Source organism: Castor canadensis, chromosome 8, assembly GCF_047511655.1.
Source record: "Castor canadensis chromosome 8, mCasCan1.hap1v2, whole genome shotgun sequence".
Lineage (NCBI taxonomy): Eukaryota > Metazoa > Chordata > Mammalia > Rodentia > Castoridae > Castor > Castor canadensis.
The window spans coordinates 125,588,466-125,604,382 of record NC_133393.1 but is presented as its reverse complement, the minus strand read 5'-3'; the positions used below and the strand labels follow the sequence as shown (position 1 = coordinate 125,604,382).

The following is a 15,917-nucleotide window of genomic DNA, read 5'->3' as shown; positions in this document are numbered from 1 at the left end:
TCTTTATCTCATTTCATCAATGTAAGTTTGAAATCTACTTTGTTAGATGTAAGTATTGCTACTCATGCCTGTTTTCAAGGGCCATTGATTTGGTAAATCTTCTTCCAGCCTTTCACCATAAGCCAGTGTTTGTTTCTGTCAATGAATGGGTTTCCTGTAAACAACAGATTGTTGGATCTTCTTTTCTAATCCAGTTTACCAAGTGGTGTCTTTTGATGGGGAAGTTGAGTCAGTTGAGATTCAGTGTTAATATTGATAGGTATGTGGTGATTCCTGCAATTTAGTTGTTTTTGTTGTTTAAGGGCTTGATTGTGTGCAGCTGAATCAATGCTACCCAGAAAAACTATCATTCAAAATAGATGGAACATTAAAAATCTTCCCCAATAAGCAGAATCTAAAACAATATATGACCACCAACCCACCACTACAGAAGATTCTCCAAGGAATTCTGCACACAGAAGATGAAAGTAAACAAAACCACAAGAGGACAGGCAGTGTCAAACCACAGGAGAAGAAAAGATAAGGAATCAGAGAGTAGCATTGATTCAGCTGCACACAACCAATGTAAGCGCAAAGTTTGTCTAACACACAGCTGGAGAAGAATTTTGTCATTGAATGAATTATGCCTTGAATTTCACCAATATCTAATTAATATTTATATGAAACTTTGCACTTTAGAGTTGATGTTCTATTGAGGTAAAACTTTTGGGGCAATTGAGATAGAATGAATATTTTTGCATGTAAGAAGGAAATTTATTGAGGGGGGATCAAGGATGGAATGTTGTGGATTGAATTTTGTCCCCTTTGTATTAATCAGCTTTACATTACTATAATGAAATATCAGAGAAGATTTATGAAAAGCATTGTTTATCTCATGACTCTGGAAGTTCCAGTCCGAGATTGGCCCCATCTGACCTTGGGTAAATGTGCCAGATGGCAATGACAAGGAATTCATGCTGGAACAAATCATCAAGAGCCAGGAAGCCAAGACAAAAATAATGATATCCCACAATCCCCTCCAAGGACATGTTCCCAAATGACCAAAGAATCTCCCACTAGATCATACTTCCTAAGGTTCCATCACATCCAATAGTACTATCCTAGGAGTACTATCTGCAACATATGGAGATTGGGAGGCATTCATTCAAACCATAGAACACTGAAACTCATACATTCATGCTTTGACTCCGAATGTGACCATATTTAAGGTAAGGCCTTCCTGAAATAATTAAGATTAAGTGAGATTATGAATGGAGGAAACTAATTACATGGAATTTGACATGTTCTAAAAAGAGAGAGAGTGATAGTGAGAGAGCTAAGCTCATAGAAAACATTGTATGTACATAAGTGAAAATGATAGCTACTTATAAGCCAAGAGAGTAGGCCTTAGAGTGACACCTACTAAGCTAGAACATTGATCCAGCCTCCATGAGTGTAAGAAAATAGATTTCTGTTGTTTAAGGCAACCTAGTTTATGGTACTTTGACTTATCTGATTTATTATATTACAACACCACTTAATAGACACATATTCATACCTTAACACATTTTTGGGCTGCAATTTTACTTGTATTTGATATTGGATTGGTAATTGCCAAAATGTTTTACCTAAACCTTCTAAGCATTTGTTCTTCTGGTTTCATTACTCATTTTTGCCCTTTTTCTGTCCTTGTTTAAGCATTCTGTCCCAAACAAAGTGCAGTGATTTCTTTGATTTGAAAATTAAAAAAAAAGGAACTCAGGATGCTTAGCTCAACTTCTGCCTTTTTCTATTTAGGAGCAACCTGCCTTGGGACCTGTCATTCATATCTGTCCAGATACACCTGTGCTACATGAAGTAGCATGAGGTAAGACTTTCCCAAATCTATTGATGTTTAAATTGAGGTTGTCCGACTGCTTATGGGGTTCACTGACTAAGGCATTGACTCTAACATCATCTTTGAGTGCCTAATATAGCCTTTTTCAATTATCAAAGTAGATCAATAATTATCTGAAATTAAAAAAAAAAGCTGAATCTATTTCTGTAGAAATGAGAGGGAAATATGTTGGTCAGGCACAGCCCTAGAGGAAAAGAGAGAGAAAGAACTGATAATCTTATAGGCATTTGGCCCTTTGGGACATCATTTTGCTTTGGGATTAGTGAATTTTGAAAAGCTAAAGGGCTTGGTGCCATCTTTACTAGAAAAAACACTTGTTCCTTCCTATTATTGCTTATACTCTCTTCAACAAAATTAGAGATAAGGGCAAAATAGTTTCTGCTGGGTATTGAGGGGGTTGGGGGGAGAGGGAGGGAGTGGAGTGGGTGGTAAGGAAGGGGGTGGGGGCAGGGGGGAGAAATGACCCAAGCCTTGTATGCACATATAAATAATAAAACAATAAAAAAAAATAAAAGGGGTTATGAGTCCTTTTCTGATTGACTAACTTTCAAAAGGGATTATCTAACACTGACTTACTATAAAATCTCCTTAAAGTGAATTTTTATTGACCAATGAAACCATCTTGATAATTATTTGTGACCTTGGCTACAGAATTATCAGTTGTTTTCTAATATGTGGGAACATTTTTTCAAATGTTAATCAGGCTATATTTTTATTTCTTCTCTATTTTCTTATGTATGGATTTGTTTAGAACTTAGTGCTTAGTGTGCTCCCATACATCAATAAAAAACTGTTAACGAATTTGAAATGATTTCTAAGTGACATAATGATGAAGGCCAAAGACAAGTTCAGTATGGTGGTTACAAAGAGAATTTTTGCTATCTTAAGATGTTTTGAAAACAGTTTTAGATCAAAATTATTCACTAGGTTTTCCCAACTCTGCAATTTATCACAACTTTTTCTTGAGCTCTTGATGAGGCCTTTCATCTTTTTGCCTTACTCCATCAATGTAAACAAAGTTAAATGAGTCAGTACTTTCTCAGGGTTTTGTAAATTTTTTTTCTTTTGTATTTCTTCTATTTGGGTTGTTGCAAAATCATTTCCTTTACAAGAATAGATGTTTCTTAACAACAGCCATCCCACCACCAACAATAACGAAAAGGCTTGCAATTTGGTCTATTGCCCAGAATCAAGGTTTTTCTTTCTTTTATATTCTGTATTTTTTCAAAACTCAGGATTAAATTTCTTCATTCTTTTTTATGTCTTTGCTTTTTCTTCCAGTGCTAGGGATTGAGCCCCAAGCCTCACATACGCTGGCAGGTGCTGTTACTGAGCTTGCCCATTTAAAAACTTTTATGCAGAAGTATTTGTTTATATAATAACATATTTTAATGCATTTGAAAGTCTTAGTTTACAATGATTTCATTCATTTTTTTAATGGTATGTTTCATGCTTTATATTCCCATGATCTTTCTCATTTTTATACTCATAGTATGTGTTATCAGAGATACTTTTTTACTTACAGTTTCTCCCACCTGGAAATTTCCCTAACATTCACTCAGGACCATTAATGTACATTGTTTCTTTGATGTAGTAAATGTCATCTCATGTTTCACAAAGCAACTCAAAATTCCTGGCTGCCTTGGCATCTTTCTTGAGTCTTCCCACTCTATTACACTATATTTTCTTTTCTTTTTTTTTTTTAAGTAGGATTTATTAGAGAGAAAGGAAAGGCTACAGTTAGGAAACTGCAGCGGAGCCCGGAAGCTGGTGGTTCCTACACTATATTTTCAAGTAAAATTTGGAATTTGTAGTATCTGAAATGTGGACTCTAGTTTTGTTAAATGAGACCTATGTGACCCTTGGACTAATTGTTTAACATCTGTATGCCTCAGTTTCTGCTGTGTTTTAATGGGAGTTTATCACAGAAGTAGCTTTCTTGTACTGCTGCAAAGAGTTGTTGGCCTTAAGTATTTAGAGCAGTGAGTTGAACAGAATAAGTGCTTGACAATTTTTTTTACTTAAAAATCCCCATAATATGTTGTGCACACTTTATTGTAATTTCTACATTTTAGTGTTTTGAAATTTATTACTGATGTTTCTCAGCATCTATGTCCATAAATCTTAATCACCTTGAGTGCCAGAGAACTTGTTATGTTTTGGTATTGTCTACACCAAATATAGTTATTGATACAGAGGTTCAGGACAAATTTATGGATATAATGAATATCTCAAATCCAAATGTCATAATTTTCCATCAGTGTTAGTAGCTGAATTAATAAGCTTTCTGTCTCTGTCACTCTTACAAAATATATAAGATAATACATCTGTAAAGAGGAAAGGTTTATTTGGGCTCACAGTTGGGGGTTCCAATTCATGATCCATTCACCCTATTTCTTTGTGCCTGTGGCAAGGCAGCACATCATGGCAGGAATTCAGGATGGAGCAAAGTCATCTATGTCATGAATCAATAAGCTTTAAGGAGGGAAAGGATGAAACAGTACCTTAAAATTCCTTTAAAGGTACATCTCCAGGAACCACACAAGCCCAAACCTCATAAAAGTTCAGAGTACTTCCCAGTAATGACACACCAGGGACTAAGCCTTTGTTTAACACAGGCGCCTTTGACATCATGTCCATTTAACCAAAACCTTTGGAGAACATTCAGCATTCAAACTATAGCACCATTTTATTATAATTCAAATCAGTTTAATTAAAATTTCTTTTGATCTTTTGAGCTAGGGTCTCACTGAGGAGCACAAGGTGATCTCAAGCTCACAATCCTTCTGCCTTATCCTCCTGAATTTTGGGGTTACATGTGTGTACCACCATACCAGCTCTTAAATTTAGTAAATATTTAAAAAATATCTGCTCATGAAATTGCCTTAGATCTCAGGCCAGGGATTAAAAGTGAACAATTTATGTATCTACATTGAAGAATTTTCAAATTTAAAGGTAATATAGGAATATGCTTATTAAAAATATGAAGTTGAGTATCCAGAGAAAGAAGGTAACATATAGAGAAAGTGAGAGAGTATAAAAAGAAAATCATGGGGAAATCAATATATCACTACAAAATGAGACAGTGAAAAGAATTTTGTAACTGTTGTGCTTGTTAGAGAGTTTTCTGAAAACTTAAGAGCAGGAAAGTCTACACTGAAAAAAAAATGGAAGCAAATATATGAGTGCATTAAATTACATATCAATGTACCAACAATAACAAAGAAACTCAAAAGGTTTGTCAGCACTCTCACAGACCCCAAATGCTAAATAAAAGCATAACAAGAAGTAAAAGTAAATATATGGATGGAGAAGGGCTCTTTAAGACAACATTAACAAAGTCTAATTTGCAAATTTAAAAACAAAACCAAAACAGATGTCCAGAATCATTTAGATAGCCTTAAGGCCTGGAAACAAGGCCAGCATACTTGTAAAACAATTAACTGGAGCTGGGTAATAGCTGCCTCATCTAACTGGCTAAAGACAGACCCAGTTTGCTGCAGGAAGCTAAAACCATCCCCCTTGAACTGCTTGGAATATTAAGAAGGAATTTTAATAGCTATCTCATCGTATTTACATGGTTATCTGCTTTTCCATCAGTTTACTTTGCTCTTTTACTTATTTTTTTTTTATTCTTGGAGGTGGTAGAGATTATTACCCTGGTATTGTGCAGTCAAGTAAGATGTATTTCAAAAAATCTATTGAAGACTATAAATTCCCTGTCTCTCACAAACCTTTGAAAACATTAACAATACTATACATCAACATAAGATCTGTATGTCTTAATACATGTATAATTATTTGCATTGATTTTAAAAGAACAATATATCTTCATTTCTTTTTAGAATTAAAGACCATAATTTTACCTTACATTTCCTGCAAAAGTTATAATGTTTAAAATTATTAAAAATCAATTCTAAAAAGAAAAAATTGAGTAATATTTATACTTATCATAAATACTATAATTATAAATAAGTAAATATATAATACTATTTCCCTGTTATTAATAAGAAGATCTTTACATTAAAAATGTTAAAAATTTTATCCAAGAAAACAAGTTATAATTAAAGTGGATTAATTCTGTTGCAGGAAGAATGTTGGACCAGTGAGAACAAGACTCAAACCCAGGTAGTTAGAAGAAAGGAAGATTTATTATACTAGCTGGCCAGCACCCTGATCTCTCCAAAAATGGAACCAGCCCCGCAGCTCAAGGCTTTCCTCAGAATGCAAGCAAGCGGGAAGGACAAATGCAGACATGGCAGTTAGGCTCTCTCTGGGAGGTTACAACATATCATACTAGCACAAGGTTACAACTTATCACACTAGCATTAGGTTACAGCATACCACACTAGCATGTCTGTGAAATCAGGGCCTGGCCCTGGGAGGGAGCTTGCCTTCAGATCTTTCCCCTAGGTTTCTTTATCATTCCCTCTTCTTACTCTTCATAATCTCTTATGACCATTTTGGGGGAGTCACCTAGAGGCAGTCTTTGACATTGTCTCACTAATTGTAATCTAATGGCATCATCTGGTTGCAAATGAACCTGGTGAAGAGGTTTATCACACAAGGCCCTAAAAGTAATAGCATAAGGAGCACAGTAAGTGGGCCCACCAGAGGGGCTACACACGGGGCCCAAATCTTCCATCCTGTATTCCAAAATGTTTCCTTGTTTCTTTCCCTTCCCTTGATCTTCTCTCGTAATTGGCATACATTTTCTCTCCCTATCCCTGACTGGTTTACATAGAAGCAACATTCTTCCCCTAAAAACATGCAAATTCCTCCTTCTTCTGCAATAATGAGGTCTAAGTCTCTGTGGTTCTGTAAGACTTTGGTTGCCAGTGAGCCAACTGATTCTGTAGGGTGATGATGGTCTGTTGTACTAATCCTAAATCCTCATGGATTTGTTCAGACAGCTGGTTGTGTTAGACTTGTTGGTGGCCAATAGTGGTAGCTCCCATGGCCATTGCTCCTGCCAGGGTGATTCCCAGAAGTACTGGGAGCAAGATGGAGTCCCGTCGGAAATGGGTCTGGCTGTCAGCTTGTTGACTTAAGTATCGAGCACCTTTGGTCCCGGGAAGTATGTCCAGGTCTGGGACTAAGACAACCAGGGCACAAGCCCTCCCCCACCCCCAGGTAACAGGTGTGAATCCTGCCCTGACAGGCAAAGTGAGTCCCATTTGGTGTTTTGGCTCCTTTTACCAGATTGGTACAATTCTTCTTGTTGCCAAAGCATTTAGGTTCTCAAATTATTTGGATAGCTGAGCTGTGAGACAGGTATTGTCATTTTAGGTTGAGTTTTCCAGGCACAGCTCACGTATCTCAGACATGTTAGTCAGGCCCACCCTGGCATATGACACTTGGCCGGCCCTCAGGCAAATCCAACTCTGCCTAGCTCGGGGTCTGTTCGTTGTACTAGCTGGTGGCTGCTGTTTACCAAAGCTATCATTTTAATGAGAGGGGTGTCAGGGTGTAATGGGGACCAGTCAGTCCCATCCAAGAGGGGAGGGAGGATTTGTCCCTGTGCCCAGGAGTCCAAGGAGTTAACTTTACTAACTGGGAGAGAGACGTTTGCTGCTTTAATCTCAAGCCTAAGGATCTTTAAGACTTCAGGGTCTCCCCAGTGGTTTTTAAGGAATTCTCCCAGCCCAAAGACCCTAGTTCCCCATGATTGTGGTTCATCTACTGTTAATTGGAAGAGGTCTCCCTTTCCTGCTCCCTGTGCCTTAGACTGCTTGTTCATGTTGAAGAGGTTTGAAGACAGCCTCTGAATACTGACACCCTGGCCTTTGGGGGGGACCCTTTCCAAGCCCCTGGAGAAGCAAAATCAACACATAACCTGTGTTGTAGAAAGGACCATGAAGCCCCCCACATTCATCCCAGTTCCACAGTACTAGGCCATACACATTGGATAGGTGATCTCTGGATGGGCCAGAGCAAGTCAGGGTAGACAGCCCCATTTGGGACCATCTGCTGGCCACCAGGCCTGGGCAATACCTAAAGGAGACAAAACAAGGGTCTGACAAAGCACAGATGGTGTGGTTAATTAATATAGGTCCCTCTTGTCCTTTTGAGAGTTTGACCCCCATATCAGTTTATGAGAGACCACAGCTGGGTCTGGAGGGTTTGTTTGTGAGTCATTTATTATTATTACAGCTGCTAGTAGAATCAGTAGGTCTGTCTGGGGCCTCATTGGCACTCCCTCAGGTCAAGGTCAGTTTCAATGGCTGGTCAGGGTTGGCTTGGGATTTCCACATCTAGCCTGGATCCTCTGCTGGCTTGACATGTGTGTGGTGAATCCACAGTTTCAGTCCCCTGGACTCCATGGGTACAAAGGCCCGAGAGTCACAAGGCCAGGCTCTGGGTGTCCTAGGTGCCAGGCAATCTCCCTTGAAGCATGCACTAAGCCTTTTAGGAGCTTGTGGAGGCTGTTCTGTTCATACTGTCAAAGGTCTTCTCCAGCCTGTCCTGGTATTAGTGGTGGTGGCTGTCCATACAGGACTTGAAAGGGAGAGAGACTGCATTTTTTTAGGTATACACCTAATTTTGAATAGTGCCAAGGGTAATACATCTGGCCAAGGTAGCCCTGTCTCTTGACATTGTTCTGCTAGTGCTGTCTCGATAGTCCTGTTCATTCTTTCCACTCGGCCTGATGATTGGAGATGATACCGGGTGTGTAAATACCAGGTCAGCCGTATTTCATGAAATATGCCTTTGAACCCCTGGTTGACGAAAGCAGGCCCGTTGTCTGACCCAATGCTTCTAGGTACCCAAAATTGAGGAATAATTTCTTTGGCTAGCCCTCTTGACACTTCTGTGGCCTTTTCCGTGAGGGTGGGATATGCCTCTAACCAGCCTGTGAAAGTGTAGACCACCACCAGGAGGTACCAATAAGTTTTATTTGGTTGGATCTCAGTGAAGTCCATCTCTAAGCATTGGAATGGGTAGACCCTCCTTTTCTGAGAGAGGAGTGGGGTCTTGGGTCTCTGTCTTGGGTTATATTGAGTGCAGTGCAGGCAAGCCTTGTTGGCCAACTGAGTTAAAGTCACCAATCGGGGAATGACCAGGTATTTGTGTAATAGTCTTTGTAGGGAGGATTTGCCCAAATGGGTGATGTCATGCACCAGCCTTACCAGGCCCAGGGCTGTCTTTTCTGGTATTAGGGTCCTTCTCTCCTGGGTTATGAATCAGCCTTCTGAGTTCTCTTTAGCCCTTGTTTCATGGGCCTGTTCTCTCTCTTGTGGGCTGTACTTTGGTCATTCCAGGAGGACAGGAAGGGTGAAGCAAACTTTGGCTGGAGTAGTGTCTTCCTTTTGTACTTCTTTTGAGAGAGCTGCTTCTTTTTTTATCCTGTCCACCAATCCGTTTCCTTGGCTGATCTTGTCTGGTCAGTTGGTATGGGCTGGACAGTAGATGATGGCAATGGCCTGGGGCTTCCAGACTGCCTCTAACAATTGTAAGATTTATTGACTGTTTTTGATCTCTACCTCCTAATGTCAATAGGCCTCTTTCTTTGTAAATGGCCCCATGGATATGCCAGGTTGCGAAGGTGTAACATGAGTCAGTATAAATGTTGGCTCTCTTTCCATCTGCTAGAGTGAGGGTCCTGGTGAGGGCATATAACTCTGCTCGTTGGGCTGACCAGTAGTCTGGCAGCCTCCGTGTTCTACTACTTGTGTGATGGTAGTCACTGCATACCTGGTCCAGTATCCTCCCTCTTGTAGGCTCCGGATTCCATCAGTGAAGAGCTCCAGGTCAGCGTTAAGAACAGTGGTGTCTGTGAGGTTGGGCCAGGAAGATAAGACTTCATCTAGAATCTCCTCACAGGAGTGGAGAAGTTCTCCCTCCTCTTCTGGCAAATATGTGGTGGGATTGAGAGTCCTCACTGCTTTGACTTGCACCCGGGGGTTCTCGCCCACTAGAGCCTGATATCTGGCCACTTGTTCCCTGGTCATCCATCAACTGGCAGTGCCATTGAGCAGAGAAGTTACTTGGTGAGGGACCCGGAGTGAGATGCATTGTCCCAGAGTCAGTTTATCTGGACTGCTGCTACCAATGCCTGGAGGCATGGAGGCCAACCTGAGGATATGGGGTCTAATTTCTTGGACAGTTAGAATACCGGCTGGTTCCAGGGCCCCAGTGGCTGGGTCAGGATTCCTAATCCTACACCTCCCTTCTCATGGACGTACAGGTGGAAAGGATGAGTGACGTCCGGGAGAGCCAGGACAGGTGCCTCACCCAGGTGTCATTTAACTTTTTAGAGTGCGTTCACTTGGTCAGGGCTCCGTAGTGACCAAGAATCCAGGGATCCATAGGTGGCAGAAGCCTGTGGCACCCAGAAACTCCCAGATGTCTCTCATATGCTGGATGAATTGAAGCCTAGTGGGAGTACTTGGATCCCAGTCTGTTCTGTTGTTGGGATCCTCTCATCTGCCCATTGCTCCGAATTTGCAGTCTGCGGTGGAGCTTGAGTAACTAGCCATGCTCTGGCTGCTTGGTATACTCACTGGTGCTCATCAGAAGTGAAGAGAGTAGACATGAGCTGAGGACAATCATCCCAGTTGGGTTGGTGGCTGTGCATGATGTTGATCAAGAGCTCTATTATAGCCTGTGGTCCCTCTGAGTATGCTGGGGTGTGCTGCCACCAGTTCAGGAGGTCAGTGATAGCGAAGGGCTGGTACATGTATTTCATGGGTCTTGCCACGTATGACCCATCTGCCTAGAGTAATGGTGGCCCTGGAGCCTTGTGCAGGGGGCATGGCACCGCAGCTGGGGGTCCTGCCACCTTGCTTGTTAGCCTCCCAGGGTTCAGAGACCTTCCCCAATGGCTCATATCTTTCTCTGGGACCATCAAAGGCAAAGGAGGTTATAAGGAGGGAGCCATTGGATGACATGGGCAGGGGTTCAGTTCTGATGTCTTCTTTCATTTGGGATCCTCGAGACCCATTTTTTAAGGAGTCTGGTGCAGTGAGGTGCACCTGAGGAACATATGGTGGAAGGTCTGGCAGCTCAGGTTCCAAGGTGTGGTGGACCTCAAATTTCTTTTCTTTTACTTTTCCATTAACCAGAACAGCTGTGTGTCTCTGGGGTGCATGAAAACGTAGCCAGTCAAGTGGGTGGTTGGCCAGGATGTACAAGGAGTCAATGTAAGGAGTCTGGTCTGGATGACCTGGATCTTCAACAACTATGTCTTTCACACAGGCAATAGTGGCTAAGTCCAGTGTGCCCTCTGTGGGCCATCCTACATGGAAGGTGGGCCATTCTACCTCACAAAAGGTTTGGAACTTTGCCTGCTTCATCTGGACTTCATAGTCACACAAGAAGCTGTCCCTAAAGTTAGTAAGCATGGTCTGGAGCACCATCAGGCATTTTGACCCAGAAGAACCCATTTTATATGTCCCTGGTGATTATCAGTGTTGCAGGACACACAAAGGGAAGGGAGTGCCTCTCAGTGAGAGGCCACACAGGTGCTCATCTGGCTGCAACCCCAGGCAATGGGGTTGAGTGTGGTTTGGTTGTAGTGGGTTCAACCCAACAGTCATCTAATCGGGTGACTTATGATTGGATGCTTGTCTGATCCAATCAAAGAGCTTATGACAATCACTATGAAGTCGCAGAAACTTAGAGGTGCCCAGCCTGGAGCTACAAATTCAAGCTTGAAATGCAAGCGAGTCAAGATGCTCACTCATGCACCATTTACTTAGAGTTTAAAACAATCAGTTCCTATTTATTTTCCCCAGGATTTTAGTCCTGGCCTGCTCTAGTCCCAGTTGACTGGAATCACATCAGTCATAGAGGAAGGGGATGTGTCACCCTGGATACTCTTCAGGGTTTGGCAGGTCCCCTGTGGAGGATCAGTCCACGCCAACTCCTTACACTGCCTACCCCGGGGCTTCCTACCTGGTCCAGACATCCAGCATGGATCTCTGTTTCACTCCGCAGGTCCAAGGGCCTGGTCCATGGTTCCGCAGCCTCCTTCAGTTGTCTGGAAGGAGACCTCAGAATCACATTGGGGTGCACACTTACCAGTTCTAGGGACCCCCACAGGCTGCAGATCCAGGGAGCAGGGACTCATTACCCAAACAGGGCTAGGTGGTCTGATATTGCTGGGGCCTCCAGAAATGTTGTGGCAAGAATGTTGGACCAGCAAGAACAAGACTCAAACCTAGGTGGTTGGAGGAAAGAAAGATTTATTACACAAGTGTGCCAGAACCCTGGATCTTTCCAAATATGGCACCAGCCCTGTAGCTCAAGGCTGTGGGGGTTTTATGCCTCAGAATGCGGAAGCAAGCAAGTGGGAAGGACAAAAACAGATGTGGCAGTTAGCCTCTCTCTGGGAGGTTACAACATATCATACTAGAACAATGTTACAACTCATCACACTAACACAAAGTTACAGCATACCACACTAGCACATCTGTGAATCCAGGCCCAGCTGCAGAAAGGAGCACATCTGTGAAACCAACGTCCTGCTGGGGGAGGGGACTTACCCTCAGATCTTACCCCTGAGTTTCTCTATCAATACTAATAAAGCATTTGCCTCATAAATCATGAAGATTTCTATTTCCTTATAATTAACTTATAGTTGTGCATATATTATCTAAAAGAATCACCATATTAAAATTTGAGAATAGAGATTAGGTTAAGATTCTGTTTTTTTAAAAACTTTTTATTATTCATTTATTCACATGTGTATACATTGTTTGGGTCATTTCTTCCCTCTCCACCCCCTTCCCCTACCCTCTCCCACTTTCCCCCCCTTCACTTCCAGGCAGAACATGTTCTGCCCTTATCTCTAATTTTGTTGAAGAGAAGACATAAGCATAATAAGGAAGACAAAGCATTTTGCTAGTTGAGTTAAGGACAGCTATATAAAGAGACTCCAAGGATTGCTTTCATGTACAAATGTGTTACAACCCAAGTTGATTCATCTCTAACTGGTTTCTGATCCCCTTCTCATGTTAACCTCTGTCACTTTAAGGTTTCTGTATTAGTTCCTCGAGTGGGGACACCAAACACTTTCATGTTTTGGGTTTCCTACCTATCCCCATAACTCCCATATGTGCTCTCCCCTTGTCATGTGACCCAAGTCCAACAGCATTGCTGTATTTGCCCTAGATCTAAAGTCTGTATATGAGGGAGAACATACGATTTTTGGTCTTCTGAGCTTGGCTAACCTCGCTCAGAATCATGTTCTCCAGTTCCATCCATTTACTTGCAAATGATAAGATTTCATTCTCCATGGCTGAGTAAAATTCCATTGTGTATAAATACCACATTTTCTTGATCCATTCATCAGTAGTGGGGCATCTTGGTTGTTCCATAACTTGGCTATTGTGAATGACGCTGCAATAAACATGGGTGTGTAGGTGCCTCTAGAGTAACCTGTGTCACATTCCTTTGGGTATATTCCTAGTACCCATCTCATTCTTAACAAAGGTGCCAAAATATATGATGGAAAAAAGACAGCCTCTTCAACAAATGTTGCTGGGAAAAGTGGTTTTCTGTCTGCAAGAAACTGAAACTAGATCCATGTCTATCACCCTGTACTAGTATCAACTCAAAATGGATCAAGGACCTCAACATCAGACCTGAAACTCTGAAGTTAGTACAGGAAGGAGCAGGAAACACTCTGGAACTAACAGGTATAGACAAGGACTTCCTCAATAGAACCCAGCAGCTCAGCAACTAAGAGAAAGGATAGACAAATGGGACTTCATAAAATTAAAAAGCTCTGCACAGCAAAAGAAATGGTTTGTAAACTGAAGAGACAACCCACAGAGTGGAAGACAATATTTTCCAGCTATATATCAGACAAAGGACTGATAACCAGAATATACAGGGAACTTAAGAAAACTAAAGTCTCCTAAAATCAATGAACTAATTAAGAAATGGGCAACTGAACTAAACAGAATTTTCTCAAAAGAAGAAATTCAAATGGCCAAAAGACACATGAAAAAATGCTCACCATATCTAGCCATAAAAGAAATGCAAATTAAACCACACTAAGATTCCACCTCACCCTTGTTAGAATAGCCATCATCAAAAACACCACCAACAACATGTGTTGGTGAGGATGTGGGGAAAAAGGAACCCTTGTACACTGCTAGTGGGAATGCAAGCTGGTGCAACTACTTTGGAAAAAAATTTGGAGACTTCTTAAAAATTTAAACATAGATCTGGCACTTTGACTACTCCTTTATTGTAACTTTCTTGTTTCCAAACCCAGAACATGAACCATTAGTTGAAAATTCTTCAGACTTTTAGTCTACATATTTACATATATAGATTTAGAAATAAAATAATGATTTTATCATAATTAATATTACATTTCTTTCATTTGTTCTGAAGCTTGATTTCTGATGTGTGAATAAAAATAACATATCTTGTCTTTATTATAATTTTTTAAATTATCTTAAGTTTGAAAATCTTTTGTTTTTTTCATTGACTATATGTATTTATTGGTCCTCTTATTTATATCATTTATCTGTTATTTATTTCTTATGTAAAATTATATATTCCAATATTGTTTTTCTTTCATATATGCTGTATCTATTTTCTCCAGTGTGTCTCTTTAAATTTTTTAATAATTCTTTTTATTAGTACATATTAGTTATATGAAGATGTTTCATTGTGATATTTCTGACATATGCATAAATATACCTGTATCAAATTCACCCTTTCTGAACAATCCCTTCATTCTCCCTCCATCTTCTTAAAACAATTTCAACAAATTTCATAATTCAATATTCATGCATAGGTACAGTTTTTTGACCATATTCATTCCTCCCTTCACCTTCTTCCTTTCACCTTCCCACCTACTACTGGTACAGATCTCCATCCCAAACAAGACCTGTTTAATATTGCTGTTAATCATTTTTATAACCTAGATTCTGTATAGGAGAGAGAACATATGATATTTGTCTTTCTTAGTCTGGTTAATTTCACTTACCCTGATAACTTTTAGTTCCTTCCCATTTCTACCAAATGACATAATTTCATTCATTTTTATGGGTAAGTGTTACTTTATTGTGTATATATGCCACATTTTCTTTATCTATTCATTGTTGATGGGAATCTAAGCTGATTCCATATCTTAGTTATTGTGAATAAGGCTGATATAAACATGAATGCAGAAGTATCTTGACTGCTGATTTATACTCCTTTGGATGAATGCCCAAGACTAGAATAGCAGAATCATGTAATAGTTCTATCTTTATGTTTTAAGGAACACTCATACTGATTTCTATACTGGCTGCACTAATTTATCTGCCCACCACTAGTATATAACAATTTCTTTTTCTACCTCGTCATTACCAGCATTTGTTGTTTGTTTTCTTTATGATGGCCAATATAACTAGAATAAGATGGAATCTCAATGACATTTTGCTTTGTAGTTCCTTTATGGCTAAGGATGTCAAACATTTCTAATGTATTTAGAGTCATTTATATTCTTTTGAAAAAACTGTATGACCATTTATTAATTGGATTATTTGTTCTTTGGATTATTTGTTTTTGAGTTATTTATATATTCTGGATACCAATCCTTTATCCAATAAATAACTGGCAATGTTTTCTTCCATTCTGTAGATTTTATTTTGAATCAGTTGTTTTCTTTGCTGTGCAGAAAATTTTTAATTTGATGCAATTGCATTTCTCAAATTGTGCTCAAATTTTCTGAGCAATTTGGATCCTATTCAGGAAAGCATTACCCATGTCTATATTGTTAAGAATTTTTGCTGTTTTCTTCTAGCAGTTTCCAAGTTTCTGGTCTTACATTAATACCTTTGATCCATTTGGAATTGAATTTTGTATAAAGTGAGAGATAGGGCTCTTGTTTCAGTCTTCCACATGTGAACATCCAGTTTTCCCAACACTATTTGTTAAACAGACTATCTTTTCTCCAACATAGGTTTCTGGTGCCTTTGTCAAATTTCAGATGGCTATAACTGTGTAAGCTTATTTCTGGATCTTCCATTCTATTTCATTGAACAGATTTCATCTGTTTTTGTGCCAGTACCACACTGTTTTTGTATGGCTCTGT

At 40.0% G+C, this 15,917-nt stretch overlaps 1 long non-coding RNA gene across 2 annotated transcripts in view; it reads left to right on the top strand.

The window, feature by feature from the left end:
• The first annotated feature begins 1,050 nt into the window (after positions 1–1,050).
• Positions 1,051–15,917, top strand: part of LOC141425555 (uncharacterized) — a 104,555-nt gene continuing 89,688 nt past the window's right edge. For both annotated transcript variants that reach the window (XR_012450527.1, XR_012450528.1), the window contains exons 1-2: positions 1,051–1,208; positions 1,777–1,846. This is a non-coding gene — a long non-coding RNA (uncharacterized lncRNA). The remainder of the gene's footprint in view (positions 1,209–1,776; positions 1,847–15,917) is intronic.